Source organism: Mixophyes fleayi, chromosome 4, assembly GCF_038048845.1.
Source record: "Mixophyes fleayi isolate aMixFle1 chromosome 4, aMixFle1.hap1, whole genome shotgun sequence".
Classification (NCBI taxonomy): domain Eukaryota; kingdom Metazoa; phylum Chordata; class Amphibia; order Anura; family Limnodynastidae; genus Mixophyes; species Mixophyes fleayi.
This window is the reverse complement of record NC_134405.1, coordinates 8,141,479-8,163,410: the sequence shown is the minus strand read 5'-3', so window position 1 is coordinate 8,163,410 and position 21,932 is coordinate 8,141,479. Positions and strand designations below refer to the sequence as shown.

Here is a 21,932-nt window from a genome sequence, read left to right as displayed (position 1 = left end):
TTAAATATATGAGCTAATATGTATTTCTGTTAAAAGTTACTTCAACAACACTACATGAGTCATTAATGAAAATGCAACAATAAGTGGCATGTCACAAATAGTACACTCAAAACAAATATGAAAATTTGCCAAAGAAAAAATTAAAATTGGCAATGATTAAATCTTATCCCATAGTCCACAAGGCATATGTAAATCAATATAATTTTGCTTGGATTGTTTCTAGGTGTCTCACTCAAAAATGTTCCCAAAAGAAAAGAAAATGGAAAAAATAGTGTAATACATTCAATGGATTTTCTCACCACCATGTGCATTAAACATCTCACATGCACAAGCGTGATTCCAGAGAGACTAGAAAGGTGCCACTTCCATATTGAAAAAGGTAAATACCATAGTCACAACTATATAAAATGCAAAATGAGAAGGTAATAGATAGGGGTCTCTTTCACCTACTTTCGGAGCCCCACATGCAATGTCACTTACACAAACCCGTGGATATTCAAAGCCTTCAAAAACATATAGTTTCAACTTCTCAATATATTCAGGACAGGGTCTTGTCCTCATATGATCCAATTCATCACCAGGGATAATATTCCATAGGCAAATAGAAAATCAGGTAACCACAAAAAGAATATAGTGGTTTTACCCTTTATTACATAAACATATTTCTTAAATTGACAATCCTCATTCAACAGATATAATAAAATCACATGAATTTGTATAATGATTGCACATATACAGGGGAATAGCAATTGCGCCTACCAGAGTCCCCAAAGGTTCGAGCAACAAAATGACATATCCTGCAGATGAAACAGTTGCTTTTCCTACTCAAGATGGTAATAGGTAAGGGAGCGTTTTGGGGTGCACCTTGCTCGACCCCCAGAAAACTGAAGCGTTTGGTGTGTTTGAGGCCCCTCCCTGAAATAATCCATAGCACTATATCTTAGCCATAGCATATACTCCTATAGTCGAGTACAAGGGGAAGCCATGTACCGCCGTGCAGCGCCATAAAAGAGGCGTGGCCATACCATTGTGGGTGTGGCTTGCATCACTGGGGGCGTCCTTAGCAGATGAAAAGCTCTAGACCTCCCTCCAACAGAAAAAAACCTGCTTTGCTGCATACACCATTGGCAGAAGTGTGCAGCGCCTGCTCACCAGAGCGTGACATATATCCCAGCAGTCCTTACTTTCAGGACAGCGGGACAGTGACCTAAAAGCAGCACTTTTAGTGGAAGATATGTCATTTCAATTATTTTATGTTTTTGCAAATATTTGTTTTGTGCTGTAACTGGATGTTGTAGAAGAGTCTGCTGGTTTATTACTAGTATCTGTATTTGTAAGTAAATCATACTTCCAAGTGAAATTACAACACTACTGTCTTGAACCTTGCATACAGAGAGCTCCACCCCCCTAAAGAAGCTCCTACCCAGAACATAGGTTTCAAATAACATGTACATCACGCTGCTCCCCTTCATCACTGCAGCCCCCTGCATCACACTGTGGCCCCTTATTACAGCCCCTCTCATCACACTGTGCCCTCCTTTATCATTACACTGCATCACACTGCAGCCCCCTGCATCACACTGTGGCCCCTTATTACAGCCCCTCTCATCACACTGTGCCCTCCTTTATCATTACACTGCATCACACTGCAGCCCCTGCATCACACTGCTCCCCTTCATCACTGCAGCCCCCTGCATCACACTGTGGCCCCTTATTACAGCCCCTCTCATCACACTGTGCCTTCCTTTATCATTACACTGCATCACACTGCAGCCCCCTGCATCACACTGCGGCCCCTTATAACAGCCCCTCTCATCACACTGTGCCCTCCTTTATCATTACACTGCATCACACTGCAGCCCCCTGCATCACACTGTGGCCCCTTATTACAGCCCCTCTCATCACACTGTGCCCTCCTTTATCATTACACTGCATCACACTGCAGCCCCCTGCATCACACTGTGGCCCCTTATTACAGCCCCTCTCATCACACTGTGCCCTCCTTTATCATTACACTACATCACACTGCTCCCCTTCATCACTGCAGCCCCTGCATCACACTGTGGCCCCTTATTACAGCCCCTCTCATCACACTGTGCCCTCCTTTATCATTACACTACATCACACTGCTCCCCCTTCTTAACTGCGGCCCCTGCATCACACTGTGGCCCCTTATTACAGCCCCTCTCATCACACTGTGCCCTCCTTTATCATTACACTGCATCACACTGCTCCCCCTTCTTAACTGCGGCCCCTGCATCACACTGTGGCCCTTTATTACTGCCCCTCTCATCACACTGTGCCCTCCTTTATCATTACACTGCATCACACTGCTCCCCCTTCTTAACTGCGGCCCCTGCATTACACTGTGGCCCCTTATTGTAGCTCCTCGCATCACACTGTGCCCTCCTTTATCATTATATGTCTTATATAAAAGTATTATACTTCCATTGTGCCACAGTCCTCTAGCTGCACCCTCTAGTGGTCACTCACATTTATGTCATAATGTCATTCTTCACATTATATGAGGGTTGTCAGCTGTTTTTGGTTGATTTCATATACTTCACTTATGGGGTCTTCGCTCTGTTATATTTGCCATTTATGCCTTTTCATGATCACTCTGTTTTCTAAAATTATTATTATCCTTTATTTATAAGGCACCACAGGGGTTCTGTAGTGTTGCTCATGGGAGGTCAGAATGTGCAACAAAATGACAAAATACCATAAGTACAAATGTGACAATATTATATAAATACAAACAACAATTCTGCATAAATACATCATCATAATTCACAAATTGAAATAATTATATAAGGAGAACACTAGTACAGAGAGTCTCATGTTCTTCTATCTATGCCCCCTAATACATGTCATCTATCAGGCAATCTGAGCTGTTCTCTGATAGTGACCTGTACAAGTGAATGAATGGGTGACTGACTTCCAATCCTTGTTTTTATACTGATGTATTTCAGACAAAGTGAAAGATAATTTCATACATTAGCTCCATGAAGTGTCCATTTGCAACTCAAATATATTGGTGTATATATACTGTATGTTATTACATGTTTTATTGTCTTGTTGTATTGTATATCTGTCTGTATATGACAAGCAACGTTTTTTTTTAAGTCAATTTCATTCAAATATCTGCTGCAGTATGTGATCTAGTCTATGAATGAAGGGAAAGTGAGTGGTTTCACAAACATAACTGTTTATTCCGAGTGATACCAGCGGAGAGGTAATAGTACACAGGAGAGGTAATAGTACACAGGGAAGAGGTAATAGTACACAGGAGAGGTAATAGTACACAGGAGAGGTAATAGTACACAGGAGAGGTAATAGTACACAGGGAAGAGGTAATAGTACACAGGGGAGGTAATAGTACACAGGGGAGAGGTAAAAGTACACAGGAGAGGTAATAATACACAGGAAAGGTAATAGTACACAGGGAAGAGGTAATAGTACACAGGAGATGTAATAGTACACAGGGGAGAGGTAATAGTACACATGAGAGGTAATAGTACACAGGAGAGGTAATAGTACACGGGGGAGGTAAAAGTACACAGGATAGAGGTAATTATATACAGGGGAGAGGTAATAGTACAAAGAAGAGGTAATTGTACACAGGAAAGATAATAGTGCACAGTAGATGTAATAGTACACAGGAGAGGTAATAGTACACAGGAGAAGTAATAATACACAGGGGAGGTAATAGAACAAAGAAGAGGTAATAGTACACAGGAGATGTAATAGTACACAGAAGAGGTAATAGTACACAGGAGAGGTAATAGTACACAATAGAGATAATAGTACACAGGGGAGAGGTAATAGTACACAGGAGAGGTAATAGTACACAGGAGATGTAATAGTTCAAAGGAGAGGTAATAGTACACAGGGGAGAGGTAATAGTACACAGGAGATGTAATACTAGACAGGGGAGGTAATAGTACACAGGGGAGAGGTAATAGTACACAGGGGAAAGGTAATAGTACACAGGGGAGAGACAATAGTACACAGGAGAGGTAATAGTACACAGGAGAGATAATAGTACACAGGGGAGAGATAATAGTACACAGGGGAGAGGTAATAGTACACAGTAGAAGTAATAATACACATGGGAGGTAATAGTACACAGGGAAGGTAATAGTACACAGGGGGGGGAGGTAATAGTACACAGGAGAGGTAATAGTACACAGGGGAGGTAATAGTACACAGGGGAGAGGTAATAGTACACAGGGGAAAGGTAATAGTACACAGGGGAGAGGCAATAGTACACAGGAGAGGCAATAGTACACAGGAGAGGTAATAGTACACAGGGGAGAGATAATAGTTCACAGGGGAGAGGTAATAGTACACAGTAGAGGTAATAATACACATGGGAAGTAATAGTACACAGGGAAGGTAATAGTACACAGGGGGGGAGGTAATAGTACACAGGAGAGGTAATAGTACACAGGAGAGGTAATAGTACACAGGGGAGGTAATACTACACAGTACAGGAGGTATTATATAGTATACACAAATGGCAGACTAAAAATCATCCCTGGCAGTGACAGCACACAGGCCCACCTGCTTTGGGGCTCCATACAATGTATTGTTACACGATGAAGGGCCATTGCTGGTGCAGTGTGACATGAAGCATCTCCATAGACATATGTTTCATGCTCAGTGTTCTGTACAAACTAATCATTTCCCTTGTTGTACAAAGCACACAAGTCTCTGTGTGATGGCACCCTGACAAGTGAAGTGATTAACATTGATTATATCAGTAGAAAGGTAACTGTCAAGGGGTGAGATATATTAGGCAGTAAGTGAACAGTGAATTTTTGATACAAGATAGCGGAAGAAATATAGACCTCAATAATTAGATAATGAGCACCTAAGGGGTGACGTCCTTTCCTCTGTTTTACATTCTCACACATTTCTTCTATTATTACTGATCATACTTTCATTTTCATTTTAATATGTAGCTTGGTAAAAGAACAGTCTGACAAAGAAAATATTATTTTATTATAAATAAATAAAAATAGGGATCTAAATATTTTCTTGCTACAAGATTAGTGTGGATTAATAGTGTTTCCAATACAAAATTATTTTCCCATTCCTTCCTGTAATAGTAACACTTTGTTCTGGGAGAGCACCTCATAGAGAAACATATAAAATAAGACATAAACATGAGATAAAATGGGATAATTCACTGTATTTATATTTATGTGATTTCTCTATCCGCTGTGGATAATACATTTTTGCTTTAAACTGAATAATACTAACAACAGACAGATATATCTGCTTATACCAGGAAGCACCTGTGAATTATCTCAATAAACAAATTTAAAGGTCAATTATTAACTTATCTGGAAAAATATTAAAGGGCCATCATATAGTAAATGGGGATAAAGAACGTAAGCATGGCTTCATACTAAACCAAGAACACACAACTCTTTATACTATGATTTTTTTATTAATACAAATAATTATGTACTTTAAAGTCCAAAGACTATATAGAGGATTTACCCCCCATTTTTTGTATTACAGCGACAATCTTTGCATTGTAAATCACATGAACACTTTCACATGTTAATTTTATATTTCACTGCTGGAGTTACTCTGACAAAACATATATTGTTAAGTTGGTATACAATATTAAAGTAATTCTATTGTTTTAAAATAAGCATTGCCCAATCAATTGAATGTGTGCCCAAAGCACAAAGTGATTTATTTTTAACAGATGTAAATAGTCAACAATTCAATACATTATTATATCATGATAAAGTACAGTACAGCACAGCCAATACCAAAAGATAAGTACATACCAATGCAATCGCTTGCGCTCGCTTGCGCACCCACGGGACCCGATGGACAATATTCTGTATAGAATATTATGTCAGAGTTGACTGAGGCCCCAGTGAGATGCAGCTAATATATATACAATCAGTATTTCATTGTGAACAATAGAGATGACGTAGATTGTTTCTATAGGTCCAGACGTTGGGTGGGTCCAGGCCAGACAGGTAATACGTTGATTCAATCTAAGGAATCCAAAGGTGGGGGTCTTCTCCCCAGGGGGTCTGCTCCTTTTCATAGCCAGTATCATAGAAAGGTTTACTCTCTAATATCAATAACTAAAGTATGCAATGTGCGATCTCTTCGCCGACTGCACCGGACAGCTGCTGATGATTAGGGCTTCAATATGATATCAGGCATGACACCTTTCCTATTACCTAAACCTTTAATAACACTACAATGTACATATAATCACTATATATATATATATATATATATATATATATATATATATATAGACTAATAATAAACCGAATACTATCTGCTCCTGAATTACAGTGTAACAGAACCAATATGAAATGATATAAATAACTAACTGTTGTAATGCGAGTGTGTGCGTGCGTATTTTACCGTGCGAACGCACCACGTCACGTAACACGTGGCGTACGCTTCGCAATACGCACGGCAAACCAATATTAAACCAATATACTTTCGTTCATCCAATTATACGACTTTGACAGTCCACCCTTTGATAGTACAATAAACTATCACCTTAAAGATGTTATATGCAGGATCTCAGTACCACGTTTCATTGTTATGTAATACAAATCCCCCTTGGTGTATGTCCACGCTGTTTGTAGATCTAAACAAGTTATCATAAGAGAGAGTCTTAATCCTCTAAATGACTTCTTCTTTTACTATAAACCGTACACTTCTGGAGCTTGGAGATAACCTTTTGTATGCCCTTCAAGGGTGCAATAAAATACTTAATACATTATTTGGAAAGGTACATGGTACAGTAGAACGTGTATCAGCTATACAGAATTCTCTACTACAGTTCTTCAAGTTTAACAGGTTCTTCTGTCCAACGCATGTCTTTAAGCTCAGAATACATTTAAACACTTCATGTTCATCAATAGCATCATCCTATGTCTATCAATAATGTCATATGCAATCTCCTTCAGCTTGCGTTAATATACACACATCTAATAATGTCACCAGTTCTTTTCATCAACACTTGTGGGCGGGCTATTGTCTGTTCGTTCTTCCCAGTCTCCCAATACTCAGATTTAACAGTGATCGGCTTGTAAAGCATTGGGAGACTTCAGACTAAGGGACCTAGGTGTTCTACTTTTTCCCCTAGTGACCTCCCACCCATAGTTCGGGTACCTCAAGAATATTTAGTGGAAAGAGAACTAATCCTACTTGATATAATCACTGAGGCACGCGTGAGCACGCCCAGCACTTTGTTTGGTCTAAAACCTTACCCTCCCAAGAATGATAATCATTCTCAAGGATGCCTGCTCAAGTCCGAATATTACTGGACTGGCATCGCTGGGTGTGTCTCTTTTTAACTATGGGGTCGCCGTACTTACGGACGTAATGCTACTCAGACAATAGCCCCTCGCACTTTCTCCAAGCTCCAAAGTTTCTAAATTTTCCTTTACCCCTGAATTGAATAGAGTAATTGGCCGGACTGATTATGCTACTAACTTCTTCCTCCCCAATACCTCCTTATCATTACCCGAACCAGTCTCTGTCACCTGCTAATAATCAAAAGAATTAACCGTCCTGAGAAGAGAGTGAAATGAGAGAACACAAAAGAGGAAAAACTACAACTTCATGCTGGACAACAGTCTTAGCCTTTGGCTCAGGTGCTACTAACTGCATTCGAGGCCTTCCAGTACAAACTCATGAGTGCCCTTGGACCCTTCTCTGAGTGTTGGTCCCTCTGCAGTGGGTGGTATGGGCACCAGTGTGTCTCTGCTACCCTTGAAGCCGTGAGGCTGGTAGCCTACACCTGGTACCTGTCTGGCAAATAACCTAAGCTTAAGAAATTACTGCTCCACAACTTACTCTCTTGATCCAACATCCTGACATTTAGTGTGACTTTTCAGGAAACAGTGTTTTGGACGTTCTTGGTTGCTGTCTCACTATTTACCTTCTCTCAAGGTCTAACCTAGCCTCCCAGTTACAATCTCATCTCACGAGGGGTCAAAAACATTTCAAAAACTGACAGGTTAGGAGTCTGCCCAGGGGTGATCTCTTGGTAGCGGGAAAGGACTAGTGGCACTTCAATCAAGTTCCAACTCTTATTCTATTCAATTCATTCTACCGAGTACCACTACTTTATGTTCACACTGGTTTATGGCTAACTGAAAGTATGTGATTTGTTACCACTACTCATACATTATACATCTATTATCAATAACATGAATACCCCTATCATCTATTATAACTCTAGGACTATCACATTGAATAACAAAAGCTTTGAGTATGATACAGTAATACATTAGACACATTTCAATACACCTCTACCATTTTTCATTGGTACACCAGTGTATACTTGAGGATCCTGCATGGTGGTAATTGGATGACGTGTATTTGTTTTACCTGGAGGAAAACCCATCAGCAGGAGGGATATGGGATGGCTCTATTTGTCTACCTTGTCCATCTCTCCAGAGTCCACCAGACTCCTCACCACATCTCTTCACCTTCCAGACAGTTTATCCCTCAGGTAACACAAATCTTCCTATATTAACCAATATGTGTATGCGTGCATGTGTGTGTTTGTTCACCTTTTTAAAACTAAAACAATACAACGAAAAACAAACAAAACATAGATTTGTTAGCTGTCACATAAAACCATGTTGTCTATTTGACAGCTATGTTCTCCCTGGTGTGACAGCCCTGTATGGTTGTGCGTGTAAGTGTGGACCTTACTAGCAGCTACTTCAGTTGGTAACTGTGTCACTGTATAAAGTCCTCTATGTAGTGTCCTAATCATGTGCTGGTATTGCTATAAAACGATTTCTTAGTCACCTCAACATCGTCCTCTAGACTGGAAAAATGCTAAAGACCAATGTCTATCAATCGATTTTCCCTCTGCCAACTCACATGTCATTCTCAGTACCTCATATTCAGCTACTTGACTAAGTGGGAAAGGCAAAGGGGTCTCTTTTTATAACACTTTCTTCAAATATAACAGTATCCAGTACATGCCTGTCTAACAGTGAAAATTATAAAACATGAAAATTCTACATTTTCTAGGGTTTCACATTATGTCGTATCTTGTGGTAAAAATCCTACTCCAATGTTCTACACAGAGATGCATATCTGTATGCCTATCCTCTAGCAATCTCCTGTCTCCACCCTTTGTGCATCCATAAAAAGGCACATTTTTGTACAGGAGGCACGAACCAAAAAAAAAAAAAAAACAGATATGCAATCTATAAAACATGAATCGTATTTCCACAACAGAACCTTCTTCTTAAAAAAAATCAGCAGTTTCTATACACATGAAAACAAAATCCCTGACTGTTTCTGTAACTTATGTCAATCTAGTGTGTGTATCTCTGAATTTGTCTTATGTAAAAACATAAAAATATGTTTTAGCCCCATTGTTGAGACTGTGTCTGATTTTATCTCTACCAGAGCAGAGAGAGAGAGAGAGGGAGAGAGAGAGAGAGGGAGCGGGAGAGAGAGAGAGGTGGAGAGAGAGAGAGAGAGGTAGAGAGAGAGAGAGAGAGAGAGAGGGAGAGAGGGAGAGAGAGAGAGGGAGAGAGGGAGAGAGAGGGAGCGGGAGAGAGAGAGAGAGAGGTAGAGAGAGAGAGAGAGGTAGAGAGAGAGAGGGGGCGGGAGAGAGAGAGAGAGAGGGAGCGGGAGAGAGAGAGAGAGAGAGAGAAAAAGAGAGAGAGAGACTAGCGTTTGTGTAAAGAATGAGAAATAGGAAAGCAATGAATGATGGGAATACAAAGGTTTGAATACAAACATACATGTAGAAAGGGAGATTTTTACAACAAAATGACAGCTGGATTGGACTCTGACTCTATGGGGAAATGGCTGTATTCATTCCACTGTTCCCCTTAGCTATTTGCTAACTATGACCCCTCCCCATACTTGACTAGGGGTTCTTAACAGTGCAATCCAGTGTCGTCCGTCATTTGTTCATTAAGAACTCGGTATCTCATTGACTACATACCTTTTCAACGGACTTTTCTAACTTATAATAGAGAAATGTAAAAATGTACTCTTAGTGACTCATATTTTCTCTGAAATACATAAAACGATATTTTGGAGCAAAGTATGTACATACTTCATTGTTGGATAATGATTCTCAGCCAAACAAATTATCATGAGTCACTGCAGCCTAAAACAAAAGAGTGTTCCAATTGTCTATTGTTAATTAGTCTTTCAAGAGTAATTCTTCTATTTCTCTATCTCACCCCTTTTAAACACTTGTCTATACTTCTTTTGTGTCCCCTTTATCTGTGAAAAGAAAAACAAGATAGTTATCTTAAAACAGCAAACAAAACAAACATTTCTATTCTTTGCCGTCGGCTAGTGATTTAGGAAAACAAACATGTGACAACATAAAACGAACAAACAAAATCAACAAAGATTACTTTTAAAAAAATAAGTTTCTTTCTACATTTTGCACCTTAATGCTCACCACAGATTAACTCTAGAGTCGGCTATATTTCTCCCCCAGAATATTAGTTGTTACAGAGTGTGCAATCAATTAAAGGGGAACCTCTGAGAGAAGTGTACGCCTCCTTTGTGGATGTCTATGTGATTCCCCCTTAGATGTGCCAAGTCTCTTTGCTTCCGCTCTTGTCATTGTACAGTCCTGTGCTTGGTGTCCCATTTTAGTGCATCTTAAACACTTTCTCAACTCATGTTGTTTCTCTACTTTTTTACAATCTCTTGCGAAATGGCCTTCTTCGTTACACTTAAAACACCTGATTTTTCTATGTTTCTTATTATGTGGGTGGTATGCTGGTGGTCGTGTGTGCAGTCCCTCTAGTGCTGGGATACTTACTATCATTACCCTATGACTTAGTGTCTCTTTCTGTTTATTTATACTTTTATCATGTTCTATAGCTGACTCCCTGAGAGCACTTACAGTGGTTCCTTTCCAGTATGGTAATGAAGTTTGCACCCTTCTTTTCAAATTTTCCCTGAGTCCATCCATTAGAACGTGAACAGCAAACTCTCTGTAATCTTCATTATCTTTTATGTCTGGTACCCCAGTATATTTGACCATCTCCATCAGAGCCCTGCAAAAATAGTCTGCTGCATTTTCACTATCTTTTTGCTGGATACTAAAAATTTTACTCCAGTCCACTATCACTGGGAAATATGTGGCCAACCGTGTGATTATTTGTCTAATATTGTCCTGATTATCATCCTCGGTTAAGGATTCATCCTCCTCCAACATACAATCCTTAATGAACTTTTGTATATCAGTATTGAGAGGAAGACAGGCCTTCAATAATACTCGCCAATCGTTATTAGTTGGCTCATACACATTACCATAATATCTAATAAACTGCTGACATTTGGTCAAATCTTTCCTAGGATCAGGGAAATCAGACAAAATTGAAAATGTTTCAGACCTAGTGCATGGATCATGCTTTGCTACATGTTTAAAGGGAACATCACTATTCCTGTCTGCTTTCCCATTGGGAACTGCTGCTGTGCAGACAGGATGTAAGTCTACCAAATCGCTAAAACTAGTTGCTGAAATTGCTGCTGCAGTACAATGGATGTCTCCCCCTGTGTTAACCTTTTCATTATTCTCACCACTTTCAGCAGCTGCCCCTGCTGGTGGGACCGTTCCTCTTCTTTGTCCTGAAACATTACTTTTAACGTTACTTAAAACAACATACAACTTACTAGTTACAGTTTTTACATTTTTGGTATTGGCTGTACTTCCCGCCCCGACCGAATTTATCGGGGGCGTGTTTGCGCTCAGTTCGCCACGCTTTGCAACGCACACTTCCGGAATGCTTGTTTCCGGTACACTTACTTCCGCTGAACACGTGTTTTTCCTTACACTCACTTCCGCTGTGCGTTCGCTGCTCTGCCACGTGTTACCTTCCATTTGCCACGATTTTAAACAATGATTATGTGCATTTCTCACTTTCGTTGACTTAATCAACTGTACTTTATCTTTTACGGTATTTAGCACCTCTGCATTAAAACTCCCTGTTGTTGGGAAAGGCCTATCACAATCTTTGGTTATTTCGACCCACGTGTCACAATACACAGTTGCGTATGCACCATATTTTGCACACATGAGAAATCTCGCTGACTCAATAAGACCTTCCTTAGGCAGTAAATTGGCAATCTCTAGCGTATGCTTAGCACCCATGTTGCACAATATACTTTCTACCCGGAACACAGACACACCGCAATGCTCTGTTCCTTCCGGGCAAATGTGAAATACAGACACACCGCAATGCTCTGTTCTTTCCACCAAATAATTTCAACTCTGTTGCTATACTCACCGCTAGAGATCTATTATGCTCGGTGAACGTATTTCCTTTAGCCGCGTTCACTCGCTTTTCTCGCCCCTGGCGAGGATCCCTGATACAGAAATATAACTGTGGGCCCCAAGGGATATCAGCTCCTCGATACCCTGGCTCAACCACAAAAATCTGCTGAGTTTATTATCGCTGGGAGCGCAAGTTAATACAATCAACCTGCCTTTCCAGTATAATTCCTCCTAGCTGCTTCACCAATTCGCACTAACGGTGCGATTGGATCGCACTGCCTACCAATACTAATTATTAGCAAACCTTGCGATCTATTGGTAGCGCTTTTGCGAAAACTTCGTTTTCGCATTCGGTATACCTGCCCTGTATACCGTCCTTCAGTTGGGCAATCCGCCTCGTCAGACAGCAACTGAGCACCTCAACAATAAACAGTGTATCTACGTTACAAAATCGCACACTATACACCTTTTCTGCGCAGAAAATTGAAAGTTCCCAACAACCGTAATAATGTCTCAGAGGCTTTCACAAGTAATTATACTATGCATATAATAACTATAAAAACAATTGTTCAACCACGTGGAAAATCTACCGGAAGTTTGCGTACGCACAGCAGGAAGTACACATACGCACAGCAATGCAATACACTTTAAACCATTAAAACGACAATAAAAAGAAACATTTTTCTTTCTTGTCCCTAGATTCTAATTAGCGTTCCTTCAGTCTATGCAACAACGGACATTCGGTTTCGCAACACACAGTGAACCACAGGTATTAGACGCATTACGTTCTTTCCTGCTTTATGCGACGCGTCCGTCAATCCACCCTTTGTTGAGGAACCGAATATCGTAAGCGTTGCATACCTGCCGGTAACGTAACTCCAAACTCACGAGCCCCCAAATTATTAAAGTAATTCTATCGTTTTAAAATAAGCATTGCCCAATCAATTGAATGTGTGTCCAAAGCACAAAGTGATTTATTTTTAACAGATGTAAATAGTCAACAATTCAATACATTATTATATCATGATAAAGTACAGTACAGCACAGCCAATACCAAAAGATAAGTACATACCAATGCAATCGCTTGCGCTCGCTTGCGCACCCACGGGACCCGATGGACAATATTCTGTATAGAATATTATGTCAGAGTTGACTGAGGCCCCAGTGAGATGCAGCTAATATATATACAATCAGTATTTCATTGTGAACAATAGAGATGACGTAGATTGTTTCTATAGGTCCAGACGTTGGGTGGGTCCAGGCCAGACAGGTAATAGGTTGATTCAATCTAAGGAATCCAAAGGTGGGGGTCTTCTCTCCAGGGGGTCTGCTCCTTTTCATAGCCAGTATCATAGAAAGGTTTACTCTCTAATATCAATAACTAAAGTATGCAATGTGCGATCTCTTCGCCAACTGCATCGGACAGCTGCTGATGATTAGGGCTTCAATATGATATCAGGCATGACACCTTTCCTATTACCTAAACCTTTAATAACACTACAATGTACATATAATCACTATATATATATATATATATATATATATATATATATATATATATATATAGACTAATAATAAACCGAATACTATCTGCTCCTGAATTACAGTGTAACAGAACCAATATGAAATGATATAAATAACTAACTGTTGTAATGCGAGTGTGTGCGTGCGTATTTTACCGTGCGAACGCACCACGTCACGTAGCACGTGGCGTACGCTTCGCAATACGCACGGCAAACCAATATTAAACCAATATACTTTCGTTCATCCAATTATACGACTTTGACAGTATAAATAAAGATTATTATTTTATATGTAGATGTCAGAGTGTTTCGTTTTTGAGCACTTCTTCTTCTTTAGTGTATTTATTGTCTATTTTGTTCACAGGAGCATCACCCACAACTAAATATGTAAATTGATCCATTAATAGCGAGTAGATAACGAGTAGATAATCCCCTGTGCGGATATATCACAGCTTTGTGTCTTCACAGTTTTCATTTAAGTATTAATCCAACTTTTTATATCTTGCTGTGTTTACCTCACTATTAGTGCATTTCTTACAAGTTTCACACAGTTTTCCATATATATATATATATATATATAGACAAAAGGTGCATTTGTTGACATAAGAGGATGTCACAGACTGTAATTCTCTTTCCTTTGTTGCTTTTAAATGAGGTTCTGCAACATCTATCATTCTGCCTTAATTTAGATGAATATAATTAATAATATGCATTTACAAATTAATTTGTTATATTTAATTTACTTATATCTTTTGTCATAGTTTATTTTTAACAATGAATAATATTGATATCAGAGTTACTGCTGATATGTAGAACAGGTCTTTCTGCTCACACTCTCTGCTACACAAAAGATAAATCCTAAACAATAGGTCCATATGTTGACATAACAGGATGTCAGAGACTGTGCTGATCTAATTAGAATGTGAGATTTTGCCTCCTGTAAAAGGTCTAATTATAATTTTCCTTTATTGTAAATGACCTTAGGAATGTTTATACCTCATTTACATGTCAATGAGATTTACATGAGAGACCTGGAGACAAATAGTCTGAGAACCTTCTGGTCATCCTGGGAACTATTGAAGAAAGATGGGGAGGAATGACTATAAATAGGCAGTATCAGCCCAGTGTTAGTGAGTTGGTGGCTGGAGAGCTGGAAGGATGGAACAGTAAGAATGGTCAGGAGCGAAAGAGATAGAAGGAGAAATCTTCAGAGTAAGGTAATTATATTATACATAAGAATATAATGATATATACACAAATATTTTGAGATATTATGTTATAGATATTGTATTGTTATAAATGTGTTCTACCATAATCTTAAAGGAAAAAATTGTTGGACAAATAAGATTAAAAAAATTGTTGGACAAATAAGATTAAGGTCCAAAAAGTTTCATGAGTTAACAATTGAATACATGATAATGAATATAGAGTGGCAATAATTCTGTCATTAAAAAATATATAAATATATGCAAACAATCACAAAATAAAAAGAGTAAAACGTAGTGTTTCACTATGATATTCTCTATCTTTTTTACTAGATAAACGGAACTTTTTTAAAGAGATTTTTTAGCCAAATATTTGCAGAAGACAACAGATATCTCAAATAAGATTTATATCTAATTTCCTATGATACAGATATTGATTAGAGCACATCACTGTTTATTTAAATTTGTTTGATAACACTACACTGTTTGGTGCTTTTTCTTGTGTGATGCTTTGTAGATATATACCTGGAACAGGTGTCTAAGGAAAGAGCAACCTCCTGTATGGTGTTGATTTATTTGATTTTTTTGTTTATCACTTAATATTTGGTAATCACTTAGTGCCACAATTTTATTCCTGTGAAGATATATAAATATGTACTTAGTGGTCACTTTATGAGATATCTCTAGTACTGGACAGGACCCCCATTTAGGTGCTGCCACATGATTTACTGATTATATATTTACATGACTCCAGAGTTCCTCATTTTTAACACTTTATCTACTTTAGTGTACTTGTTGTGAATTTTATTTAAATGAGTAACACCTATATCTAATTATGTAAGCTGCTTAATTAATAGTGAGTCTGTGGTGATACCATTATCCCCTGTGTGGATATATCATAACTTTTTTGCCTTGTTTGAGTGTATAGATAGGCCTTCACAGTTTTCAATTAAGTATGTATGTTTCTGTATCGATGTACACAAAAATAAAAACAATGGTCAATGTCTGTTTCATAGTTGTTAGTGTATAAAATATTTTTGTATTCCTTATCCAATATAACACTACTGTTGTTAAAGCATTTTCATTAATGTAACATTCATTTTAAAACTAATTTTACTTGCAGGTGAATTAATGAGCAGGATTCCCATTAATAACAGAAGACATCTTGGAAAAGTCCTTGTTCTGTGAGCATCTGAGTGTTCCAAAACAAATCACCTACAAGTCAGACATACTACAGTGATCAATACTTCTGTATAGCAGCTAACTTCATTTTTGAATTGGAGAAACTTTCTGCAACTAGTTTGTTGTCAAACACATGATGAATATAGAAGGAGAGAAGCCCTATTTGTGCTCTGAATGTGACAAAACATTTTCATGTAAGTCAAAACTAATTAAACATCAGAGGATTCACACAGGAGAGAAGCCATTTAAATGCTCTGAATGTAGCAAGTGTTTTAGTGATAATTCAGCTTTTTATGCACATAAGAGGATACACACAGGAGAGAAGCCATTTAAATGCTCTGAATGTAGCAAGAGTTTTACCCACAAGCCAGCTCTTGTACAACATCAGAGAATTCACACAGGAGAGAAAACAGAAATTTAGGTCTGAATGCAGCAAGTGTTTTAGTGCAATTGAAAGGAAAGCCCTTGTCACACACAAAAAGATTCATACACAAGAGTCACCCTGAGGATCTGAATGTAGCATATGTATCATAAACAGGTTATCTTGTTGTATCATCATACTATCCATACAGGGGATATAAAGTTTTATTTGTTTTCATTCTGGCAAGTGTTTTATATAACATCAAGGGCATGTTAAATGTCAGAGAAGACTAGAGTGGTCTGGAAAGGGGACTTGGGGGCATTTTCCCTCTGGGATGGTCTAACTGTTATGAACTAGAGTTGCAGTACACAATAACACAATAACAATGGGGCAGCCCTTCCTGAGCTCTGTAATATACAGCTGCTCTGCTCATACAGGTAAAGGGACTAGTAGAATAAATATCTTTCTTTCCAGAAGAGAGTTCCAGCAGCTCTTCTCAGTACTGGGATTCCTTCTATGACAGGCAGAGCTATGACTACAGAACATATCTAATCTAACACTGCACACTGCCCTGTTCTACACTACATGTGCTCCTATTGGTCTCTGTTACATCTCCTTATTGTTTCCCTCACACCTTTCTATTGCTGTCTTGGTTGCTGTATCCCATAACAACCAATCAGATCATCACATTTGTTGTTTTGATGACACCAGAGTACTAATAGCTGATATCTAGTTTCTATGGGTTACTGCAAATCCTTGTTCTTCACATAATGTTATTAAATAAGGCTCAAGGAGGAGACATTGCTCCTCAGTCTACTTGTAAAGGTCCTTCATATGTATTTCTTAGTGATCCAGCTCATACAGTACTGACCTGTATATAGACTGAAGAACCAAGTTCACACAATATCTGTAATTACCATGTATGTTACTGGCGGCTGTTTCTATAACACTTGATGTTGAATAAAAACTGATTATGATAAATGTGGAAATTCTGTTTTTGATAGTGGAACTAATATCTTTTTTCAGTATTAATGAATATTCTACACTCTGCTATATTTTAGAAGATGGAACCAGGGGTGATATTTAAGGGGTTGTGTGGTGCTGATAATATGAGAACCAATAATAAAAAAACTGCAAAGACCAGTTATCATTATTATCATACAGCAAATGTATTAGAGGGATGTAGTAGAAATGTCTACAATGAATTTGAAGAAGTTTGGAAAAGTATATTGTCTAAATCATAATGTTGACTGAGATAATGTCTAAACAATGCAATAATGTCAACCAAAATAATGTCTTCACATTTAAAATGTCGACATACATTACATCTACACATCCAAAATGTCTAAATCTAAATTATGGACACATAACATCGCTGACACGTTCATAATGTCTACACTCTTTTAATGTTGACATAACTAATATCTAGACATACATAATGTTGACCTGTGAAATTTTGACACATGACATGTCCAACAGGTTTAAAATGTCGACATCATATAGTTAAATTGTCAACATCATAAAGGAAAATGTACAAGATATTTGGCAAAATACAATCATTGTATAGCAGACGCATGCAGTCATGTATATTTATTGTCAGTCATATTTTCTGTATTTTCTTAATGATGTGTTGTCATGGCAATTTATTGACAAAATTAAAATCATTCCATCCTTCTATTGTAGAAATGAATGCACTAAATCTATGCGTGAGTTTTATGTCGGAAAAAAAATTAACACAACTATTTATTTCCTCTAAAATGCCACGACCAGGCCTATCCTTATAACTGTAAAGTAGATGACAACCAAAGAACACTTTATTGACTTTAGTTTAGAGCATCTAGGACGGCCTGCAAATAATTCTGAAGGACGCATGGATCCAGTGTAGGGATGGAAAGTGGTGCAGCAGATGTGGATCGGTGAGAGAGGAAGATCGGTCTCGTAGCAGCAGCCCTCTATTTATTACATTCTACAAATTGATAGCTAGAATCTGACTGGTTGCTATGGGCAACATCTCCACTTTTTAAAGACGATGGGAACTCACAGCTTGATAAATTTACGCCTTAGACTTTGCAGTTAGTAGATCAATAATCACTATTGTGAGAGCTGTTACAGTGGAATCTTGGGAGTGGAAACCTGACTGCAGAGAGTCAAGAATGTAGTGAGAGGAGAGAAGGTGAGATAGGTGTTTGTACACTAATCGTTCAAGTAGTTTGGAGGCAAATGGTAGGAGAGAAATAGGGCAGTAGTTGGAGATGGAGGCTGTGTCATCAGAGACTGTATGTGGTAGCTGGAGCTTTACTGTAAGTATTTTGCTGTAGAAATAGGCAGCCTGATTAGGGCAGGACAATGCAACCATAAAAGAAAATAGTTGTTTTAATAACAATGAGAAGTTGATTGGGTTAACAGTACTTAGGTGTCGTTGGATTCGTGTGGATTTGGGTGCAGGGGACGGGCATGAGGTAAACTGTAAATGAATGCTATGACTAGAATCTGTTTCACCTCTTTCTATTTTTTTTAATTACTAGATAGATCAGGTAGTATTGTGTTAATTAACACTTTCACACCCACATATCACACCTGCTTAGATAGGTCTTGTTCTGACGTTTAATATTACGCTTCCATGAAAATCTATATTTTTAAAAAGATGTCAGTAGGAAGTGTTGGTCTGGGTCACACAGGGTTATGAATGTTCTGCTGTCATAGGAATAGACGGCTGCAGTGCTGTACAGTGACCACGATCATTAGACAGTAGCGGAACCTTTGTATCCATGTGCAGGGGATCCCATTAAATAGTGTTTGGCCGTACCCCATAGAGGTAATATTCATCTGCATCCTCCATCCTGTGATCTCTAAATCTATCACCAGGAGGTGAAGTGTATCGGCCAGAGGTGGTAAAGTCTACAATAAATGCCACAACCAAGATGGCTATGCTCTCTGTGGAGGAAGCAGTGTGACCCCACAAAAGACAATTCTAAACGCCCCATTTCCTCTGTGTACAACTACAAAATATTCATACACTGTGAAGCAGCGTAAAAACTTGGTGTACGTGCACACGATTATTTACATTTGTTCATAGGAAACATAATGCATGGAGCAGTGTGTTGTAATAGTTACTTATCTGTGTAGTTCAATGTTTATATTTGCATATTAGCTACCTAGGGGCTCCAGAAAATACAACCTGGTGAGAGCCATAGATACTGTGGGCTTATTGTTTAATCACTGGGACATAACAAGCTTTTCAGAATGTGTGGGTTAGGAGGCAGTTTGATTATGTTGTCAGTGAGCCCTATTGTGTATGGACAGATAGGACAACCATAGCCCCAAGTCAGCCCAGACATCATGGCCCCATATAGATCACTATGGGGATGATTACTACAGCAGGGTATACAGCTAGGGTGCATACTGAGAGTGTGCTACTTAGTTAGAAGGCTGAGCAGGAATTCGGGTTCCGTCAGTCTGTTCTTTCCATTGTCGGTTTAGCCCACAGTGTAACTTGGTATACCAGGCTGTGAGATATGGAGCTATTCCCTATTGCAACAGAGGACAATAGACTTGGTTGTGACCACAAATCACTGTCACGGACTGTCTGGTTGATAAATCCCACTAAGTCAAACATAGCGGTTATACAGACATTTAGTGGGTATTTCCCGGAGCCTTCTGTAAGATTTGGGTTTATTAACTTCCTGGAATCTGGAACTATTCACTTTATTGTGTGAATTTTAAAATAACAATCACCCTTTTGGAGTTGTGCCCGAGTGATTAGAGAACCCACTGGTGGAAACCATCCCTGGTATCTTTACACTCTGCTGAGAAATGTATTCAGATGAAGGACAAATTAAATTCATGTGTTCCCTCATGTTTGTGGTTCTATCTACTGTAAATACTTAAGGATATTATTAGTAGGACCATCCCATCGATCTGTAAGGGAACCAGAGTGTAAGAGATTTCTTACCATAACATAGTCTCTAGGTTGTCTCTTCTGTGTGCAGGCCCAAGAGCTGCTTCTGTTGAATGTCTTTATTGAAGTGTTCTTCTGGACCTTCTGAAGCTTCTGCAACTGTTCAGACAACTGTATGACATATTGAGCAGTCAGATCATGATACAGCTTCAAGTCTGTGGAATAATAACATATTTTGGCTGAAGTCCAATAACAGTTCATATGGGGAGAGATTGAGAAGAGGTTTAGAAGTGATTCTAATACTATGATAAACTATAGAAGTGCCATTCCTGTTTCTTTAGTAAGCTTAGTTATTCATACTCCATTTATCATTTCAACTTTCTCTGAAGCTTGAGAATGTTATATAGTGTATAAAGTTTGAATATATTCCCATCATATTACACATTCTTTAAAACACTTTTTCTCTGAAATGAGTTCACTCTCTGGGTGAACCACATCTACATACAAATTCTGGCAAAATCTTCTTAGCAATAAGTTGTACTATGTCTGAGGCAGCTAACTAGGCCTCATCCCACCAACACGTATCAATACCTACTAACACATACTGTAACCCACTTAACTCTTTTTTCCCTCTTAATTAAATAAAATCAATAAACTAATTTGTAACCTCTGAAAAGGTTATATTAAGCAATTGTTTGACCTTAGTAGGCATTACCTTTCCTTCATTGTTCTTAAGACAAATTATACATATTTCACATTTAAACTTAGCAACTGTAATATTTTCTTGGCATTCCAACAAGATATAACAATTTTAATCTTGTTATCTGCTCCCATGTATACTAATTAACCCATGAGCACTTTCTGTAAAGCTAGTAACAAGATTTTTAATGCTACTAGTTTTTCTGTATCTACCCAAATTTCATCCTTTGTTTCAATTTCCATGTATTAATTTCATTCAATATAGCCTTTTACTGACATTGTCGTAAGTTCTCAAATGTAAAATCATTAAAAATCATCAATTGGGTATGTGGCTGCCCTTTCTCGAGTTGCTTTTCTCAAGTTGCTGAGTCTGCTAATTTGTTTTCTGGCAGATTTGTTGCTGGCTATAGCAGTGTACTGGGAGATCTCTCTGTGTGTTTGTTCCTTTCAGGATAACCCCTCCCTTTTAAAAAGCTGCTATACCCTATAAATTGATTAAGTAACTTCCACTTTTGTTTTGTTTTTTTATATTCTAGTAAAACTTAATCTGTCTGTTTGGTATGTGCCTGGCACTTAATGGCTTCAACCTCTTTTGGCAACTGTATAGCCTCTATCAGTTGTTTGACTGTTTGTGCATGTTATATAGGTGTTCCTGTTAATGTTAGGTAACCCCTATGTTTTCAAATAATTCCCAAATCATAAACTATGGCATTCAGTTACTACGTGGAATGTAAATCGTTGTAAATGTTTACGCGTTTTCCTTTACCTAGCTGACATGCTCTGA

At 38.4% G+C, this 21,932-nt stretch overlaps 1 pseudogene; it reads right to left on the bottom strand.

The window, feature by feature from the left end:
- LOC142149624 (uncharacterized) overlaps positions 1 to 21,932 on the bottom strand; it is a 168,859-nt pseudogene that overhangs the window by 22,375 nt on the left and 124,552 nt on the right.